At 47.0% G+C, this 20920-nt stretch overlaps 1 pseudogene; it reads right to left on the minus strand.

Moving 5' to 3' along the window:
• Nucleotides 1-1393: 1393 nt before the first annotated feature.
• LOC122437909 lies at nt 1394-20017 on the minus strand (annotated as a pseudogene).
• Between the last annotated feature and the right edge of the window lie 903 nt (nt 20018-20920).

Below are 20920 nucleotides of genomic sequence, written 5' to 3' on the forward strand. Positions count from 1 at the left end.
AAGTCATCAAACTGAAGCCACTTCTAATGGTGAACCCTGAGGAAACTCGGGGAGGAGAAGAATACCTGCTTTCCACCAGTCATCAAAGTGCAGCCACTCCCCACTGTGAGCCCTGAGGAAACGCAGGAAGGAGAATACCTTCCCTCTAGAAGCCATCAGGCTGCAGCCACTTCTCCTGGTGAGCCCTTGAAGAAACTTGAGAAGGAGAAGAATGCCTGCTCTCTAGCAGCCATCAGACTGCAGCCACTCCCCACAGTGGTCCCTGAGGAAAGTCAGAAAGGAGAAGACAGGATGCTGGTCCCAGGTGGTAAAGTGTGTACCAAAGGGGATGATTACAGTGGGATGGCTGGTGCATCTTCCCACACACAGAGAAGTGCTAAATTCCTTAACTTTAGGTGCTGCCTCCTGGTTTTGAAATCCTAAAAGATTCTTACTGAATAAAACATAACTCTCAACACCTAGATTATAAATATTTTTATGTCTATACATATGAAATAGAGACTTTCCAAAGAACAACAGAAGACAAATCTCAACATTCAGAACACTGGCACCAGTGGTGGGCACTCCCCAAAGGATGCAACTAGTGGAGCAGTTAGAACAATCATCACCCCTTTTCCCATAAGATTGTGGAATGGACACTGACACTGGGGAATTGTTACAGGGAAGAACAAAATCTGACTCCATGTTGAATGTTTTACTTTAACTTTTGCTTCCTGTTGGTCTGTTTGCTACAGGGATACTGTCCATACATAATGGCCTGCCTCAGGAAACCCCACCCCTCTGCCTTTATCCAGGACCTGTCCACCTGTGGATGGCTACAGGAAGGGAGAAAGTAACACATCTCCCTCCGAGGCTGGCCATTCCAGGAGATGTTTGGCAGGTTAATGGCCTTTTTACTTTATTTCCTCACCTCCCAGCTCTGTGTTCTATGAAAGACACTGGCATCCAGACCCTGACAAGATGGTTTCTTCAAGATGTTAGTCTGCTATCTTCTCAGTCTGCTGACTTTCCAAGTAAAGTCGTATTCCTTGCCTCAGCACCTTGCCTCTGATTTATTGGCCTGTTGTGAGGAAAGCAGAGTGAGCTTGGACTTGGTAACAATCCCACATGCCTTGCAATCAAAAAATCAAAACATAAAATGGAAGCAATATTGTAAAAAATTCAATAAAGACTCTGAAAATGGATCACATAAAAAAGATCTGAAACCAAAAACCAAAAGGAAGTGAGTGGTTGTCTGAAATATTTAAAAAGGAGTTAGTACCCCTCTTGCCCATACCCCCTGAAGCCACACTGGACAGTTAGGCCCTGTCCATTCAGGACACTCTCCAGACCCCAGGTGGAGGTGCTGTGCCCCCAGTGCCCACCTGTGTCTCAGGAGTAGAAGAGACACAGCCTAGGGGGTCTCTTCTCTGGTCCAGGGGAGCGTCACACCAGCCACCCTGTCTCCCTGCCCATAATAAATAAGGAGGGTTGTCAGCACCTGGGCGAGTGATGCTGTGGGCACCTGGACTGCCTCGTCCTTGTGATTTGATGTGAAGACAACACAGAAGGAGAACCAGCCAAGAGGGATCCAGGCAGCAGTAAACCCTTCTTCACAGGGACCCTGTGAGACCCAAGACTCACTCTGCCCACCCTGCTCCCACTTTTGGGAACTGGCCTTTGTCATTCTCTGGGCAGGAGGTGGGAAGGACAACCCGGTCTCTCTTCCACCTCCTGAGACCCAGGTGGGCACTGGGGGCAGCAGCACCTCCACCTGGGGTCCAGAGAGGTTGTCCTGAATACACAGGGCTTAACCATTCAGTGAGGCCAGCCCTCGTCCACAGTGCACTGACCTGCTGCAGGGTCTCAGGCTCCCTGGCATCCAGCTCCCCCATCGCCAACCCCAGCTTTGTGCCTTGGAAGCCCATCACTGGCAGGCACACAGCAGGTGAAAGCTGCATGCTCAGCAAGAAGGAGGAGAAGCCGGTGGGGCAGGGGTCCAGCATGGAGTGTCCAAGGTCCCTCTGCTCACCCAGGAACACCCAGCCCTGCCTGCCGTGGCCTTTCTCCTCTTTAGTATGTGTCTTTGTGGCTGATGTTGCCAAACACCTTCCTCTGGAAGAGAAGGCTCCATGACCGTGGAAGGGTTGGAGGTGAGGAAGCGCTGTAGCCCTAAACCCAGGGAGCTTGAGAACTAACTTCCCTGAGCCCTGAATGTACTGTCTATTCAATCTGTACCAACAGAGGCTGAGATCCAGAGATATCCTCTGTGGAAACACTTCACGCCCAAAAGAACCAAATTAGGCCAAGATCTGGGCAGATTCTCTGTGGAAACACTTTTCCATCCAACAAGAGAAGATTTGTTAACTCACAGCCGAATCCTGAGACGTGGGACGTGCTGTAACTGTGGAGACTGCAGGGAAGGCATTTTAGAGGCTTCTTCCCGGGAGGCTTCCCTGAGGCCCCTGCAGTTACTGGACCCAGAGGCAGAGCACTCGTGCTTCTCTCCTCACTGAGGGCCAGAAGATGCCCCCAGCCACACAGCCCTGCTCCTCCGCCTCCCTGAGTTCAACAGAAACCCGCTGGTCATGAGGCCAAAGCGCAGTCTTCTTGGTGAGCAGAGCAGAGGCTGGTGGGGAGCGCGATAGAGGCTGAAAGCTTTTGTAGAAGAAAAAGATGCACATGTATTCCTGTGTGTGGTGGTCAGATGCTGCAGTAATTGGTGTTCCCTACACATTTATGGGTGGATTTTAGTTTCTGTATTTTCTAAATTTCTTTTTTTTAAACAGCTGAATATTATGAGAAATTTTTTGCAATCAGCCATGAGAACTTGCAAAATAAGATCTTTGTGGTTTTTTTTTTTCTTTCTCTAAAATGTTGCAGTTTTCTCTTGATGACAGATGAACAGACTCCTATCTTTAAGTATTCATTTAATCGGCTGCGCTGGGTCTTAGCTGTGGCATGCAGGGCCTTCAGTTGCAGCATGTGGGATCTAGTGCCCTGACCAGGGATTGAACGTGGCCCCCTGTGTTGGGAGCTCAGAGTCTTAGCCTCTGGACCAGCAGGGAATGCTGCAACCTCCTACTTTAAAAAAGATTATTTATTTATTTTTGGCTGTGCTGGGTCCTCGCTGATGTGCGGGCTTTTCTCTGGTTGTAGGGCGTGGGGACTGCTCTCTCGTTTCTGTGCTGAACTTCTCCCTGTGGTGGCTGCCCTGGTTGGGAAGCATGGGCTCTAGGCTCTTGGGCTGCAGTAGTTGTGAATGGACTTAGTTGCTCCACGGCACGTGGGGTCTTCCCAGATCAGGAATTGAACCCGTGTCTCCTGCATTGGCACGTGGATTCTTAACCACAGCACCACGAAGGAAGTCATTCCCCTTCCCCCTTCCTGCCAACATTCCACTTCAAAAAAAGACTAAAAATAATCTGTTTAGTAAGTTTTCAGGAGTCTGAGCTCTGAGGTCAGGGTCTGTGGCATCATTCTCCCAAAGGCTTCAGACACCAGTTGGGCTCATGAGTCTGGTGACCAGGGTGGGCCTGGCGGCTGAAGACAGGCTTGGCCTCTGGAGCTCTGCCCTCACCGACTAACCCAGGGCCCCTGAGCCATGGCAGTCAAGCAGAGCTGCGCGCAGGCAGGGCTGGTACAGCCGTGGGGCTGCTGTGGTCAGGGTGGAGCGTGCAGCGGAGGCAGCTGGCTGTCCATCCCGTGACTGCTGGTGTCCTGTGTGCCCGTGCAGGGCAGTCCCAGTGTCAGGTGGGGCCTGACCGCTGTCGTGGGGACAGGATGGGACCTCAGACAGCTTGCATCCCCACTCCCCATCTCCCAGCTCCGCTTCAGATCATGGCTTGTGACTGCTGGCAGCTCCCTGGGCTGGGAGACTGTGTAAAGCACCAGCCTCCTTGCTCAAGGTCAACTGAGACCCCCAGCTCTGGGGTCACATACCATGTGTGCCACCATCCAGGTCATCCCACTTCTGTGAGGGAGGGCCTGTGTGGGGCTGTGGGTGATGGGGGATTTGGGGGTGTTGTGGGCTGGCCCCAGGAGTCAGCTTTTTGAGGGGAGGGGAGGGAGAAGCTTTGACCTGCTCAGCCTTCCAGGGGATTCCAGGCCCAGCTCTGGTGGGAGGTACAGGTGAGAAGCCCCTGCAGGTTTCTGGGTCCCCACTGTTTTTCAGCTGAAGCCCCTCTGCCTGCACCACCCCTAACTCTCCCTCCCGTGGCCCTGGCCTGAAGCCACAGAAGATGGGGAATTTACGTGGCTTCCCTTCCTGTAGGGAAACCAAGCCACAGACAAACACGTTCCTTTAAGAAAGCATGACAGAAACAGGAAAATAATAGTGGGTGGTTATTACTGACACGATTCATGTAGAGACGCTTCACAAGCCTGGCACACAAAGGGAACTGAGGGCCATTGCCCAAGTCCTGGAGTTTGCATACTCCGCCCCCCTCCCCATGGCCCACTCTCCCCTTGGTGTCTTCTGGTGGCCGGGCGGACTTCAGCCTCCTGAACCCCTTCTGGAAGGATCAGGCCAGGGCAGAGGTCATTCACAGAGGGGAGGGTGTGGTCGACCTTAAGAACCCCATTGCCCCACTCTGTGTCGGAGCTCAGTTCTGGGTCTGAGCAAGTGTGGCTTCCTGGTGCTGTCCCCACCCTCACTCACCCAGGGTGGGGGGTGCTTTGTGTCCACTTTGTCCCCTCGTGCAGCCTGGCCACCCTGGGACCTGTGCTGTGTGAGCATCTGCTCTGCTCACAGCTCACCCCGGGGCCCATCAGACTTCACTCATGAAAGGGAAGTGTAAGGACGAACTATTCCATGGTTAACAATTTCAAGGTCGTGACAGCGTTGACCAGAGTGCACGGGCACAGGTACCAGGCCCATGCATAGAGAAGCCGTGGTGTGGGCTTCAAGGACCCTCTGTGTGGGGGTGGGTTTGGGGCCGAACGGGGATTTCCTGCAAACGCGGCTCCAGGCTCTGTTCTCGGCAAGGGTGACGACTGTGGGCACTTCCTGTCTGTGGAGGGGCCGTGGGGCTGCCCAACTCAGCAGGAATGGCTCGGCTGGGAAGGGAGGTCGCCCTCCCTTAGCACCCCAGATCTCACACCCCCTCATCAGGGCAGCCCAGTGCCTAAACAGCCCCTTTCTCATCTAGCTCTGAAGACCTGGAAGGTGTGGGGGCTGGAGGACATGCAGAAAACAAATTCTGTAAAGCAATTATCCTTCTATTAAAAAATAAAAAAAAGATTGAAGAAAAAAACACAAAGGACAGCAATGGTGGGGCTTGCGTTCTCAGCCAGCCTCTGCCAGATTCCGCCTGTGCTTATGCATCACACCAAAATGCTGGTGCTCCCACCCCGTATCACAGATGAGAATAGAGACACAGAGAGCTTGAGCATCTTGCCCCAGCTCACGCAGCTGCTGAGGGCAGGGCTGAGAACTGGACCTCTGTGGTCGAATCTGGAGTCCAGATGCTGTGATGACCCTGAGGGAGCGGCAGAGACCAGATAGCCCATGCTGAGCCAGGCGTGCACGCACACACACACACACGTGCACATGGCCTTCACCTTTGAGGCTACAGAAGTCAGAGGGAACCAGAGGGCCACCAGGAGAGGCCAAAGGACAGTCGAGGTCTATAAGGAGAAGCCACACTCCCCAGGAGGCCGGGGAATCCCTTTCCCCAGTGAGTCTGTCTCAAACCCTAGATTCCTCTCCCTGGACTCAGGAACTGACTATCCAGTGACCTAACTGAGTTGGCTCCAGAATTATGCCTTCTGAAGTGTTCATCTACCACTGGACCCCACTGCTGTCAGTAATAAGGGTGGAATGGGTGCATAGTCTGGGCTTCAGATTTGTTTGGAGACAAAATTTATTAGAAGAGGAGTACAAAACCCATGAAGGCAATTGGCACGAACATCTTCAGAACACTTAAGAAACCCTCTGCTGTTTATCTACCTCCTCTCCTGTCATGAAAGTGGAAGGTCTATTTAACAAGTAAGTGTGTGCTTATCACACTCTTTCTTTAAAATATTTATTATATATTTATTTATTTGGCTGTGCTATGTCTTAGTTGCAGCATGTGGGAGCTAGTTCCCCAATCAGGTATTGAACGTGGGTCTCTGCATTGGAGTCTTGACCCTTGGACCACCTGGGAAGTCTCTCCTCATACTCTTGGGGACAGTAACGGGTCACAGACCTCCTCTGAGGCCCCCTTAGAGCTGAGGCATGGGGTGGCTGCAGTAATCCTCTTGTGGCTAAAATGTGGTTTGTTGGTCATGACTCACTCACACTCCCGCAAATATAGGGCTTCTGCCCTGTGTGTGTCCTCTGGTGTGTGATGAGGAGGGACTTCTGACTGAAGCTTTGCCCACACTCCCTGCAAACATAGGTCTTCTCCCCTGTGTGTGTCCTCTGGTGTCTGATGAGGATGGATTTCCGACTGAGGCTTCGCCCACACTCCCTGCAAACATAGGGCTTCTCCCCTGTGTGTGTCCTCTGGTGTCTGATGAAATCTGACTTCTGACTGAAGCTTTGCCCACATTCCCCACAAACATATGGCTTCTCCCCTGTGTGTGTCCTCTGGTGTGTGATGAAATCTGACTTCTGACTGAAACTTCGCCCACACTCCCTGCAAACATAGGGCTTCTCCTCTGTGTGTGCCCTCTGGTGTCTGATGAGGGCTGACTTCTGACAGAAGCTTTGCCCACACTCCCCACAAACATAGGGCTTCTCCCCTGTGTGTGTCCTCTAGTGTGTGATGAAATTTGACCCATGATGGAAGCTTTGCCCACACTCCCCGCAAACATAGGGCTTCTCCCCTGTGTGTGTCCTCTCGTGTGTGGTGAGACTTGGCCTGTCCTTAGAGCCTTGCCCACACTCTCCGTACGTGACTCTCATAATCCCTGAGACCCCTGCCCCCGTGAGCAATGTGCCTGTGTCCTCTGGATTCAGTTTCTGGCTTGTGCTGGGCTCGTCTTTCATTCTCTCATGCACCCCAGAACCCCCCATTTGTCCTCTGGGTGAGTAGGAAGAGGCCCTTGAAATCCTCTTCAGCCTTATGCTTTTCAGCAATTGTTGGGGCCTGTCCTTGGCCTCCTGACCCTCAGGTTTGTCGCTCGGGCTGTGTGGATTGGAATATCGCTGATTTTGATTGCCTGGGCAGGGATCCTCTGGTTGGAGGAGGTCTCTTTCAGATGGTCTCAGGAGGGTCTGAGAGGGGTGACTGCATTGGGTGTGTTGGCTGAGGAATTTCTGACTGGAGAAGGCCAGAGAGCAGGAGGCACATGGGTGGATCTTGGGCTTTGGTTCTGCTGAGAGAGGAAGCTTTTGGTCAGGTAGCTGGTTTGCCATGGTCAGGCCTGCCCCACTAATCATCTAAGTGTTGACAGGGCAGGATTTGTCTCCCATCGAGTGTGTCTTTATGGTCCACTTTTCCATTCCACTCTTATTCTCTACATCTACAGAAATCCAGGAAGCTGGTGTCAAGGGCCTTTTCTACATATCACCCAGATAGGGCCCTTCTAGCAGCATCAGAGGCAGTGTCTCTCGTGATAGAGATGGATCTGCATGGACTTTCCCTGCGTGTAATTATCGGAAAAATCACGTCACAGTGGCCACAGGTGTTTTACCCTACTGAGAGATAAGAGTTGATGACTTAAATGGATTCTCCTAAATGGCTCTCTGTGAGGGGAAAGGGTCTATTAAGTTAGGGGCACCTGGCCTAGAGCTTTCTGCATATGGGAGGCAGCACAGGGGGGTGGTTAGAGCAGGTGTGAGTAAAGCTGACTTTGTGACTCCTTGTTCAAAGAGCAGCCTTTGTGCCGATCTCTGCAGGAAGTGGGTTTGAGACTGGATGAGACCGAGCGGCCCAGGTCCCACTGACTACAGGTCTCTGGCTCCTGCTGCCCCAATTGGTTCACAAATTGCTCCTCTCTCAGTTTCCCGTAAATCAGAAAATAAAGGCATGTCCTTTCTAAAGCCTCATCAGTGTTCATACATGATTTATTTCATTCAGGCTTAGTCCATTTAACATGCACTAGGAAGCCCTGTTTAAAAATACATCTCCAGCCAGACTCTTCACACCCTCACTCCCAACATCTTTAGCCAGCCCACTCTCCCCTCATGTCTGGCAATGAACTGACCCCTGAAGGGACTCCCCACTGCTGTCTCTTCCCAAAAATGAACCAAAGCATCGTCACAGAACAGAGAACATGCTGCTTGCAGCTGAAAGCCTCACGGTTGTTCTGTGTCATCCAGGAAGACCCCTGGGGCCTGCATGTGGACACAGGCCCTGAGGCTTCCGTGTCCCATCCAGCCTCCTTACTCTCCCTCTGTGCTTCCTCCCGCGACCCCTGGCATGGCCTCTCTTCCCGACCCCGGGGCTGTGGCACTGGCTGCTCCCCTGCCTGGAATCCTTCCCCGCAGGTGTTATCTCTGCAGAGACCCTGCCGCACCATCCCGCACCACACCCCACCCTCTGCTTACGCTGACCCGAGGCACGTTCCCTGCGCTGGTTTTCCTCAGAGCACCAGCCCCTGTTTGGTATGAAGCCCCTGCTGCCCCAGGGCAGTGGTCCTGTCTGTTTTGGTGCGTGGAGCCCCGTCTGGCACAGAGCATGAGCTCACATGACAATAAACTGGAACAGTAACTGAATGCACATCACTGTACATGTGTCACTTAGAAATGGGAGGAAATGAGGAAGAAACAGTAAAGGGCAGAGAAGTGGTAGGTGATACAAAAGTCGCTTTTTGCTCTAAGCCTTTCAGCAGAAGGTGATGTTACATATTATTTTGCATGAAATATTAAAAATTAGAACTAACATTTTTAATATAAAAATTTTTCCTAACAATCATATGAAAAGAATCAAATTCTGAGGCATTTTAATTGCAACTCAACTGACTTTGGACTGGATTGTACTCTGCTTCGAAATCAGACCATGGAGGCTCCCAGGATGGGGTGGGGTGCTGGAAGAGTGGTGACACTCACCTCTCCCAGTCGCAAGCTCACTCTTCCCCCTGCTGTTCCACTTGATGCCAAGGTCCTGGCCATACTCGTCCCCATACCAGACCAGCAGCTCACAGCCCAGTCTGATCACCTGGCAGGTTCGGTAGAAGATCTGCCCGTGATACTGGAAGGCCACCAGGTTCTGCTCCTCGTCGTCCCGGGCACAGTTCACATACCTGGGGTCGAGGCCGGGAAAGGGAAAGAAACCTCAGGTGATGAGTGCCTTCCACTCTCCAACCATGCCCACCTCCTTGCCTTCTGCCTCTGAGGCTGCCCCTCATGTGGACCTTCTGTTCACACCTTCGACCAGGCCATGTGAATTCCCATGCTTTTCTCTCCTTACCTAATTAGCCATTTTCCAGAGCCCAGTTCCAGACTCATCTCCACCTGGACTGTCCGTGAGGCTGGTGACCTCCAGCTCCTCTAAACTCTGAATTAAGTTCTCTTTCATCCACAGGACTTGGTGCTCCTTGGCTAGCACGCAGCCCTCAGCACTCACCCCAGCCTGCCTTCTCTCCTGAGGCTTTCTCCCATCTCCCCACGTGTATCCAGTGTCCTATTCGCTTGCCTACCCCCTCCCACAGAAAATTAGAGAGAGCTCTGATATAGCTTGAGACACGGAACAGTAATAATTTGTTCACTGTCTGCCTGCCCTGATGAAAGGAGAGGCCCTCAGAGAACGGCCCTGCTCAGGGCCATCCTGTTCCCCATTCCTTCTGAGGTCTCAGGGCCCACTTCTCACTGGAACCAAGCCTGAGGAGGTTGTTGCCCACGTGGAGTCAAGGTCTCCTGTATTAGGTTATCCTGGCACTGTGTAGTTACTCAAAGATAGAAAAAATAAGGTTACTGTTCCTAAAATCAATAGGCTAATGTCTGTTTGCAGTATGTTCTCCAAAAGGACATGGGTTGTGTGATCTGCTTCAGTAATGAAGTTCACTGTCTAAACTGAAACATAAAGTGCCTGGTAAGTGTCCATTAAGTGAGTTAAAGTGTCCCTGGTGAATCTAGACTCCTCAAGTTGTTTTCAAGTTCACCAGTTTTGTTCAGCATGTAGACTTCTATCTTGATGGCACATGCCATATTTTTATTTCCTTCTTTCTAGTGTCTTTTGAAATGAAAGAGCATGATATGGAGGGAAAAGAGGAAAGAAGATGTGAAAGCTGTTGAGGGAGCTGGTTTGAGAAGGAAAGGGGCATGGGATTGAGGGAGTATCAATGTCTACACACTGCAGACTCATTGCACTCACCTCATCCAGTTGGCCCAAGACGTGTCCTTTCCATCCACATACTTGTAGCAGTTTCTCCCTTTGGTGATCTGAGTGTCAGAAAAATAGTTACAAGCTTTCCTCTTTCTTTTCTTTTTTATTGGTAGGAAGCAAGAGAAGAGCTATTTCCCTCTGTAGTCATTGGTGCTTTTCAGCCTGCATGGATTCAACTGCCAGTCAGACCACACGGTAAGCTCCTTACTCATCATTCCAAGTCTGAGTCTCTTGGTTCATTGAAGGCAAGGGCTCCGCAAGGGAGGAGTCACTTCTGTGTGCCTGTACCACAGTGTTCCCACCTCTCCTCTGACCTTTAGATAGAGGTCCTGTGTGTCTGTACACTGTACTCCCACCTCTCCTCTGACCTTTAGATGGAAGTCCTCCGTGTGTGTACACTGTGTTCCCACCTCTCCTCTGACCTTTAGATAGAGGTCCTGAGTGTCTGTACACTGTGTTCCTACCTCTCCTCTGACCTTTAGATAGAGGTCCTGTGAGTGTGTACCAAGGTGTTCCCACCTCTCCTCTGACCTTTAGATAGAGGTCCTGAGTGTCTGTACACTGTGTCCCACCTCTCCTCTGACCTTTGGATAGAGGTCCTGAGTGTCTGTACACTGTGGTCCCACCTCTCCTCTGACCTTTGGATAGAGGTCCTGAGTGTCTGTACACTGTGTTCCCACCTCTCTTCTGATCTTTATATAGAGGTCCTGAGTATCTGTACACTGTGGTCCCACCTCTCCTCTGACCTTTGGATAGAGGTCCTGAGTATCTGTACACTGTGTTCCCACCTCTCCTCTGATCTTTAGATAGAGGTCCTGAGTGTCTGTACACTGTGGTCCCACCTCTCCTCTGACCTTTAGATAGAGGTCCTGAGTGTCTGTACACTGTGGTCCCACCTCTCCTCTGAACTTTAGATGGAAGTTCTGTGTTCACGCCCAGGGCACACAGTACACAGGGCTGACTGTGTCATTGCTGACCATGTTATCACCATCTGTGTCCTTGCATGTAGACATGAAGTACCCCCCCACCACATAGAAGCGATTAGAGGCCAGAGGACAGGGAAACGGGTGCTTCTCACCAGCCAGGCGTATCCACTTTTGGCGGCCTCTTCATCGTCAGTGATCTGGCCCTCATAGGGGCCAAAATGCAGGCCCAGCGGCAGATCGGATGCCCCGTTCCAAACTCCAAGCCCAGTGTCAGGGATGCCCGACAGTCTGATGCTTAACCCAGGGGGCAGAGTGAGGGCTGAGCGATTGGCATGCCCCTTTTCCACTGCACAGTCCTTTACAAAGGTTGGGGGCCCATGGGCAGCACAGCTGTCGATGAAGAAGTTCTGACACTCCTCACAATCTGGAGGTGAGAACAGGGATGAGAGGAGGTATAGTGAAGTTGCTGGTCATAACGACCTTCAGAAAGAACTGGGGCATTCATGGCATTTGGCCTCGATCCTGCACCCCAAGTCATAGAGGAAGGGGATGGCTGGGGGACCAAATGGTGAGGTGAGGTTAGTGGACCAAGACCTCATAGCCCCTTCTCCGTGAGTGGGCCAGTGGGGTCCCTCACAGAGGTAGTCGTCATTCTGGGGCTCAATGACCTCTTGGTACATGTGGCCCTTTTTTTCATGTAGACTGTACCTCTTCACTCCAGTCTCCTTTCTTCTGAGTTCTAAGATGGAGAACAGAAGCTAGCAAGGCTGATGGGGTCTGGAGAATTAGTCCCTGTTTTATCAAAAAGTGTCAGATCTCCTACCTGTCCATCTATACTGTTTGTTAAAACTTTCTTACATGTATTTTTCAAACTTTTACTTTTGTAATTTTATGTTTTAATGTTACATTATTTATTTCTTGGCACACTGCATGGCTTGTGGGATGTTAGTTCCCAGACTAGGAATGGAACCCACTCCTCCTGTGGTGGAAGCGTGGAGTCTTAACCACTTAACTCCCAGGAAGTCCCTTCTCTATACTTTTTTTCGTTTCCCTTTAACTACTGGTTCAGGAGACTGAGGCTCCACACTGACCACAGATGCCCAGTTCAGTGATAGCTTCCTGCACTTCCCGTTAGTAGGTTTAACTTCACAACCTTCTTACTTAGGAAATAGTTCACCGACACATCTACTCAGAAAATATATGTTAAGGGCACATGACAAGTAAGGCATTGAGCAGAGGTCTGGGCATAAACACTAAGAAAGCATGGTTCCTCTTATCACAGTTGGATTTATTGAACTACTTGTAGGTGTCAGACTTTTACATTTAATGTAAAGCTTTCAAGCACTGTATGAATTATGTATCCTTATCTTCACTTTACAGATAGCAATCAGGACCTCAGAAAATGTATAAGATTTTCCCAAGGCCCCAGTACTAACTTCATGTCTCAGATCAGTCCAGCTTAAACTCCCGCCTACCCAAAGTCCATGCCACACACCTAGACCATGCTTATTAGTTTTTCTACAGGGATTAGAGGAACTAATTAGAGGAACTCCCCAAAATTTCCCTTACCGACGTTTTGTCTGGGGTGCTGTCCAGGGGTCCTTGCTTTTCTGTGATGGGGCACTGGTTTCTGAGCCTGCTTGGAGCCACTTGTCTTCAGCAATTTTGCTGCTCCTGGCAATTCCTTCAAACTAGATTCCTTACTTAATGGTGCCCTGGACATTCTCTTCCATGTGAGTAAAAGACAACATGCATTTCTTTAGTTCTTTAGGACTTTATGAAGTGTTTTCACATGCATTACTTTAGTTAATACTTTGACAATTCTTGGAAATACCTGGTGGAGGTGTGGTCTGAACACTGGAGTGTAAAATAAGGACCTAAGTGGGTAATAAATCAAAACTAGAATTCATATCTTAAGGTTCTTTCCCTGCAACTTTCTGCATAAAAGTGAGAGCAAGGCAGGGATAATAGCTGGAGGTCAGGGAAAGAAGAGGGTAAGGGCTCATAGAGAAATCCAGGGGGTTTTCTGTTAATTAGTGGTCCTTTGATGGACGAGGAAGTATGGAAAATTACAGAGGGGACAAAACACATCTGGAAAATAAGGTGACAAAGCAGTGAGATTGAGATGAGAAAAGACAGAACACATTTAGACAATAAAAAATCGGCAGAAACACATTTAGACAATAAAGAAAATGAGATGAAAGTTGAAGGTTGCCATGTCCTCTTAGAGACAATGTTTGGAATTAAAGTAGCTGGTCTCATCAATTCTGCTAGAACAAGGCTGTATGACTAGCTGGTTCTCCTCAGTTTCCTGATCCATAAATTGGTATACATGCTAATTCTAAATGTTACAGTGGACATGAAATTTAATAACATTTCAACAAATTGTTGTGTGAGCTATTTAATATAGTATGAATGTGAGTGTACATCCCTGCCATCAATTTATCCCTTCAACTGCATGTATATTTGAAGTCTAGCTCACAGATACTATCTTCAGCACTATTTGACCTTCCTACTCCTAGATGAATGTTTAAATGTGGAGTCACTCATTCACAAAACATTCAGGGGTCCCTCAGGGGCTTTGAGCTGGGCCTGGGCTTTTGAGAATTAATGGGTATGGGCTAGGCTCTCAAAGCTCACAACACAGGGTTAGGCTAAACACATGATTCCAAACAGGAGAGTTGCCGAATTAGAGCTCAGAGGAAGGAGCTGTTACTCCCTCCTGCAAGAATGAGCATTTGAAATGATGCCCAGATGATGGGTTTCTACTCAAAAGTGGGTAATCTATGGGAAGTCCTTCAGCTAATTTCTTATTTGTTGCTTTTCAGTCATAAACCTGAGGCTTGTCAGGGTTGCGAGTTGCTTCCTCTTATTGGAGTGGGAGGCTCTGAGGTAGGGATCCTGTCGCCTTCTTCATCCTGGACTGTCCACTTTACACACTGCCCAGCATGTCCTTAAGCTTCTTCATCCTGGACCATCCTCTCTACAAACTGCCCAGCACGTCCTTAAGCTTCTGGGCCATCCGCTCTAAAAACTGCCCAACATGTCCTTAAGCTTCTCTTAATCAGATGTCTTAGCATATCCCTCCCTAGCATAGCACAAAAGAACTGAGGTTGAAAACATCTCTCAGATGAATGATATAAAGATGTATGAATAAACTTCATAGAACTATGGAAGCTTTAATCATCTTGTAAGGAGTTTAGAAAAAGTGCTTTCGATTAGACTGCACTACCAGTGATACTGTGATCTCGGGGATATAGTCAATCATTTTTTTTTTTTTTTACCTCAGTTTTGTGATCTATAATGGTGATAGTTATATACCTACTTACAGGTACTGTAGGATTGTTTTAAGGTTTAACTAAGTTTATTCACATAAAATGCTTAAAGTCTGAAATATTGTGAAAATAATGTAACAATAGAACAGGATACTATGGTCGTTGTTCTTACTAACTATAAAGGTGGTGATGATATCAGACAGTGTGCTAAAGATCCAGGACAGGAAGGCAGCCTTCTCCAGGATCTCTGTGTTTTCTCCTATTCTCACCTGTGACTGGATCCATGAGGAGGATATTTTTGCAACAGGATTTGGGAAATACTCACCTTCTGGTGTTTACTGTGCTCCACTCTGAAAGCCATCGAAGAAGGTATACCTAAAAAATGATGAGAATCAGTGTTTTGGTTGGTAAATATTTCCAAACTCTGGGCATTCTAATTAAGGACACATAATTCTGAGCCAGAGAGTGACAAGGACAAGGATTATCAAAGGAGGAATTGGAAATGATTTCTGTATCATCAACTCCTATGCTTCCACTGGGAGCATTACATAACTTTCTTAGAATTAAAAAGAAATATGAAACTTCATCTGTGCCTCATCTGATGCCCATAAAGTATCTAATAAATTTACTAGCCTTTCATGACAAAAGTACTCAACAAACTAGAAACAGAAGGAAGTGACTTCAATATAATAAGTGTCATATATGAAAAGTCTACCTCTAACATCATAGTCTTCGGTGAAAAGCTGAAAACTTCTCTAAGATCCATAAAGAGGCAAGGGTGCCCATTCTCAACACTTCTATTCACCATAATGTTAGAAGTCCTAGCCAGGGCATTAGGTTAGAAAAGGAAACAAAAGGCTTCCATTTGGAAAGAAAGAAGTAAAATTATGTCTGTTCACAGAGGACATGACTTTACGTACAGAAAAATCTTTAAAATTCCACCCACACACAAAAAAACCCGTACAGAAAGTTGCACAGTACAAAATCAGCATTCAAATATCTTTCCATTCATTAACAATGACCATTCCAAAAAGGAAAATAATAAAACAATCTTAATTATTTTTTATTTTTTAAAGCTATAGTCAAGATCTAAATTTAAATTAAAAATAATTTATTTTTATTTATTTATTTGTGCCAGGTCTTTGTTGCGGCATGTGGGATCTAGTTCCCTGACCAGGGACTGAACCCAATTTCTCTGCATTGGGAGTGTGGAGTCTTAGCCTCTGGACCCCCAGAGAAGTCCCAATAATCTTATTTATAATAGCATCAAAAAGAATGAAATAATTGGGAGTAAACTTAAGGAGATGAAAGACTTATACATTGAAAACTACAAAGTATTGCTGAAAGGAATCTGACATAAGTAAATAGAAAGGCGTCTCATGTTTATGGATTTGGAGACTTAATATTATTAAGCTGTTCATACTACCCAAAGCAATTTAAAGATTCAATGCAATTCCTATTAAAATCCCAATGGAATTTTTTTCTGATACAGAAAATCCATCCTACAGTTAATACCAAATCTCAGGGGACCCCAAATAGGCAAAACAATCTTAGAAACAACAGCAAAGCTGTAGGTCTCTGATTTCAGAACATATTACAAAGGTACAGGAACCAAAAGAGTGTAGTTTTGGCATAAAGTGTGTGCTTAGTCACTGAGTCGTCTTGACTCTTTGTGACCTTTTGGACTGTAGCCCACCAGGCTCCTCTGTCCAGGGGATTTCACAGGCAAGAATACTGGATGGGGTTGCCATTTCCTTCTCCAGGGGATATTCTTAACACATGGATTGAACCTGCATCTTCTGTGTCTCCTGCATTGAAGGCAGGTTCTTCAACTGCTGAGCCACTGAGGAAGCCCGTTGGCATAAAGTCAGACATGCCAATCAATGGAACAGAATAGACAGCCAGAAATAAACAGAAATACACTCCTGTATACATGGTCTAATGATCTTCATCAAGAGTGTCAAGACAACGGGGAAAGTTTAATCCCTATAAGGAATGGTGCTGGGGAAACAAAATATCCATATGCAAAATAACGAAGATGTTACATCATGAAGAAAAATCAACTCAGGATGGATTAAAGACCTAAATGCAAGACTTGATAAGACTCTTAGAGGAAAACAAAGGTGAAGCTTCACGACACTGAATCAGCAATGATTTCTCAGATATGGTACCAAGCGCATAAGTATTAGTAACAAAGTAAAAATAGACAAATGAGATTGCATTAATCTTAAAACCTCTGTGCAGCAAACGACACAGTGAACAGAGTTGAAAAGGCCACCTACAGGACAGTAGAAAATGTTTGTAAAATATGTATCTGATAATGGGTTAATAAACATACACCAATATGAAGCCTACCTGTAAGTCAGGAAGAGAACCTGATTGACCACGATGGCACTCTGATATCAAACTTCCATGCTCCAGCATTGTAAGAAAACAAATTTCTGTGGTTTAAGGAATGCAATCTGTTTTGCTATGGCAGTCTGAGCTGACTAACATAGTGGAAAAAGGAATTCAATAGACATTTCTCCAAAGAAGATACACAAATGGCCAACAAACATATGAAAAGATGATCAATATTACTAATTAATAGGGAAATACAAATTGAAACCTTCTTTGATAAGCAATATGAATAAGAAGATAATAGCAAGTTTGGTAAGGATATGGAGAAATTGGAACCCTTATACACTATTGTTGGAAATGTAAAATGTTGCAAGCTTTATAGAAAACAGTATGGAGTTTCCTCAGCTGTATGATCTAGCAATCCAACTCAAGAGTATATTTCCATAAAAAATTGAAAGCAAGATCTTGAATAAATAGTGTGCACATCTATGGTCATTGCAGCATTATTCCCAGTTGGCAAGATGTGGAAGCAATCTAAATGCTCTTTGGTGGATAAACAGATAAAAATTATATATAAGATATATCTTATATCTGTTATGTACACATGCACACAATGGAATGTTTTTAAGCCTTAAAAAAGAATTCTGTCCTATGCTACATCAGGGATGGGTCTTGATGATATGCTAAGTGAAATGAACCAATCCAAAAAAGACAAATATTGCCTGATTCCACTTCTATGAGGTATCTAAATTAATCAAATCCATGAAAACAGAAAATATAATCGTGGTTGCCAAGGGCTATGAGGAGGAAGGATTGGAGAATTGTTACTCAGTGGGTTAGGGCTTCAGTCACGCAAGATGGAAAAGTTCTACAGATTTGTTGTAGAGCAATGTGTATATATATGCCCGGTGGCTCAGTGGTAAAGAATTGCCTGTAATGCAGGAGATGCAACAGACGCAGCTTTGATCCCTGGATTGGGAAGATCACCTGGAGCAAGAAATGGCAACCCACTCCAGTATTCTTGCCTGGAGAATCCCATGGGCAGAGGAGCCTGGCAGGCTACAGTCCATGGGTACGCAAAGACTTGGACACGATGGAGTGATGAACACTATGGCCACTAACACTAATGTGTACATAGTTAGCAAGAGTGTACCATACACTCAGAAATTGTTAAGAAGGTAAATTAAGATGTGCAGAGGTATGGTGAAACGTGACATATATATATTCCCTATGAAGAATCTCTCTTCATGTAGAAACCTTTGCAGACAACCAAATGTTTGTTTTCATGTCCCTTTCACTAGTTTTAATAACCTAAGGGAACAGAGGGACTTCCCTGGTGGCACAGTGGATGAGAATCTGCCTGCCGATGCAGAGGACACAGGTTCGATTGCTGGTCCAGGAAGATTCCACTTTCTGCGGGGCAACTAAGCCTGTGTGTCACAAACTAATGAGCCTGCATGTGCTCTGCAATGAGAAGCCACTCACCGCAACCAGAGAAAGCCTGTGCACAGCAACAAAGACCCAGTGCAGCCAAAAATAAATAAATAATTTTTAAAAATTTGGGAGAACAGAAATTCATAGATGGAGAATCATAGAACTATCTAAACTGTTTTCTCCAATCTAGAATATTAACTCGTCTAAACTGTCTGAGCAGTTAGAAGAGGAAGTGAGCTGCTCACTTCTATTTTATAATGAGTGTACTTCATTTTATTTACTTGATGCTGTTTCTGGTCAGTGAAATGTGGGAAAGATCAGGGAGAATAAATAGTTCTCTCAAACCCTTTCCCAGAATTAAAACAAAGAATTAGTTTCACCTTAGGGTAACAAGATCATGTGTTGTTTTATATACATACATAAATAATGTATCTTGACATAATATGTTAATCATTTCCTCTTGTAAGAGATTTAATCCAATAACCAATTATGAGATTAGTATTAAATCTCTTTGGTGAATTTATTTCTAAGGTTTCTTTAACTGCCTTTCACTAAGAATGTTTAGCAAAAATAATTCTTTTTAAAAAGAATTATAAATTTTAAACATAAAACTTTTGAGAATTACACTGGAAAACTTATACATTCATCTTCATTCAGGCTGATGTCAATATTCAGCCACAACCACTTTGGAACGCTGAAAATTATGTTTTCTTTGCTAATGGCTGAGATGTAGTTGAGACCTAAGCCCAGGCTGGTTTCAGAAAGACACCTCTAAATCCTCCTGGCCCCTCACCTTGCTGCTTTGGTGTCCATTCTTCATCAGAATCCTCAGTGTCATCTACCTGGGGTTTGATGACCTGCCTGCGGTGATGCATGAAAGTTGGTCGAGTGGCTCTGAAACCTGGAAAGAAGCAAAATATTTGTCCTAAGAAGGAGGAACAAAACACAGAAGCAATGGAAAGTGTCACAAAGCCAGGGAAATCAGTAGGATGGGCTGGGGGAATCTAGAACAAGGCAAGAGGTGAGCTCTGCACTGCAGAGTCAACCTCCCTCTGGTACAGAACTGTAAACATTTCCTGCAGTTTAGTCTCCACAAAAAAGGGAACTGTGAGCAGATGAAGCCACCTAAGAGCAGGCCAAGTGAACACTGAGGGTGAAGACCTGTTTCATGTTTCCCAGGCTCACAGGCACCCAGCACTTCCTGTTACCTATAGCAATCAGCACTTCATAGTTCCTTTTCACATTCCTATAATGGATTTTTTCCCATTCTCCCATCTCTTCCCATTCTTCCTTGGAGAAGTATACGGAGATGTCTTTGAAAGCATCTTTGGCCTAAGGAAAATAATAGATTTCATCAGTGATTTACTAATCTAAGTCAGACCTTAGAGCTGGGCCTTCTCCTCCACCTTTTGTGCAAGGAGTAGCCTGAAGCTACTGGATGGTCTCTGTGAGACAGAGATGAAGACTTTCCTTCCTGACTGTGTCCTGCTTAACTGAACAAACACTGGGCATTTTCCTAACTCTCTCTGGACACAAAGCAGTTGACGGATCTAGTGTCCTATTTTGTCCCACTCCTCCCCACCGTCTCAGACAGGACCAGGCATGCCCATCCTGTGTATGGTCACAGAGACGTTCACTCAGCTGCCCAGGCAAGCAGTCTGTGGTGCTTCACGGACCAGCGCCATGTCCGTCCTATAGAGCTGGCTTAGAGCCCAGCTTTGCCACCTCCACCTCTCACCGTGGGCTTCCACTCTGTTCTCTTGGCATCTCCCTCAGTGCTCTCCTCTGGAGACCTGTTCGGCCTCATGGCCATTGGAGTGCTCAAGGCCAAGGTGCCTGTGGAAGAAGAAGCTGCTGAGATAGCCCAGACCACTGTCCAGAGCCTGGTTTGTCTTCTTTGGGTGGAGTGTCCAGGGAAGGAAGGTGAGGGGTAAGTCGGGGTGAGAGTATTGGTGGGATGGAGGGATCCTGACTAGCTATGACAGACCAGCCTAATGTGAACTAGATTTGGTTTCTTTGGATCCCCTACAATTCAGCCCCTCCAAGGAAAGGCACTGGGAGGGAGATTTCTGTGGGTGACAGAGGGATTCCTGAGGAGACCTGGAAGCCCCTAAGTGCTGGACTGGGGTCAGGCTGAAATCAGGGCTCTGTTCCAGTGCAGGAGAGGAATTATTTCTCCAAGAAAGGTTTTGAGGATCTCCGCCTGGGGACTCAGAAAAATCTGGGCATAACGTGGATTCTATATCTAAGGAACAGGTCAGTTGGCTTGAGGAGATCTGGGTCCCACGGGCTGAAGGAACTGGGGTCCTCAGGCAGAGGGGACCTGGGATCTTTTGGCTGATGTAGAATGTGCAGGGTGAGAGAACTTGGCATCTTTCAGGCTGAGGAAATCAGGGGTTTCTTACTAAGGCGCTTTAGGTCTCCGACAGGCAGGACAATTGGGGTCTTGAGGATGAAGAGCTTTAAGAGCTCCCAGGCTGAGGTATTCAGGGTCTCTGAGGTTAAGGAAATTTGGTGTCTCTGCAGGTGCTATTTTTAGGGTGCCTCAGGCTGAGGGGTACTGGGGTTACTCTAGGTATTTGAGGGTCGCAGCACCAGGGGATTCGGTGTTTCTGTGGGTGAAGGGACTTGTAGTCCCTGAAGCTGACGAGACGCTAGCTTCCTTCAGATTAGGACTCAGGTTCCTCAAAGCTGACGTGATTTGGGGCCT

The sequence above is a fragment of the Cervus canadensis genome, chromosome 3 (genome assembly GCF_019320065.1).
Source record: "Cervus canadensis isolate Bull #8, Minnesota chromosome 3, ASM1932006v1, whole genome shotgun sequence".
Taxonomy (NCBI): Eukaryota; Metazoa; Chordata; class Mammalia; order Artiodactyla; family Cervidae; genus Cervus; species Cervus canadensis.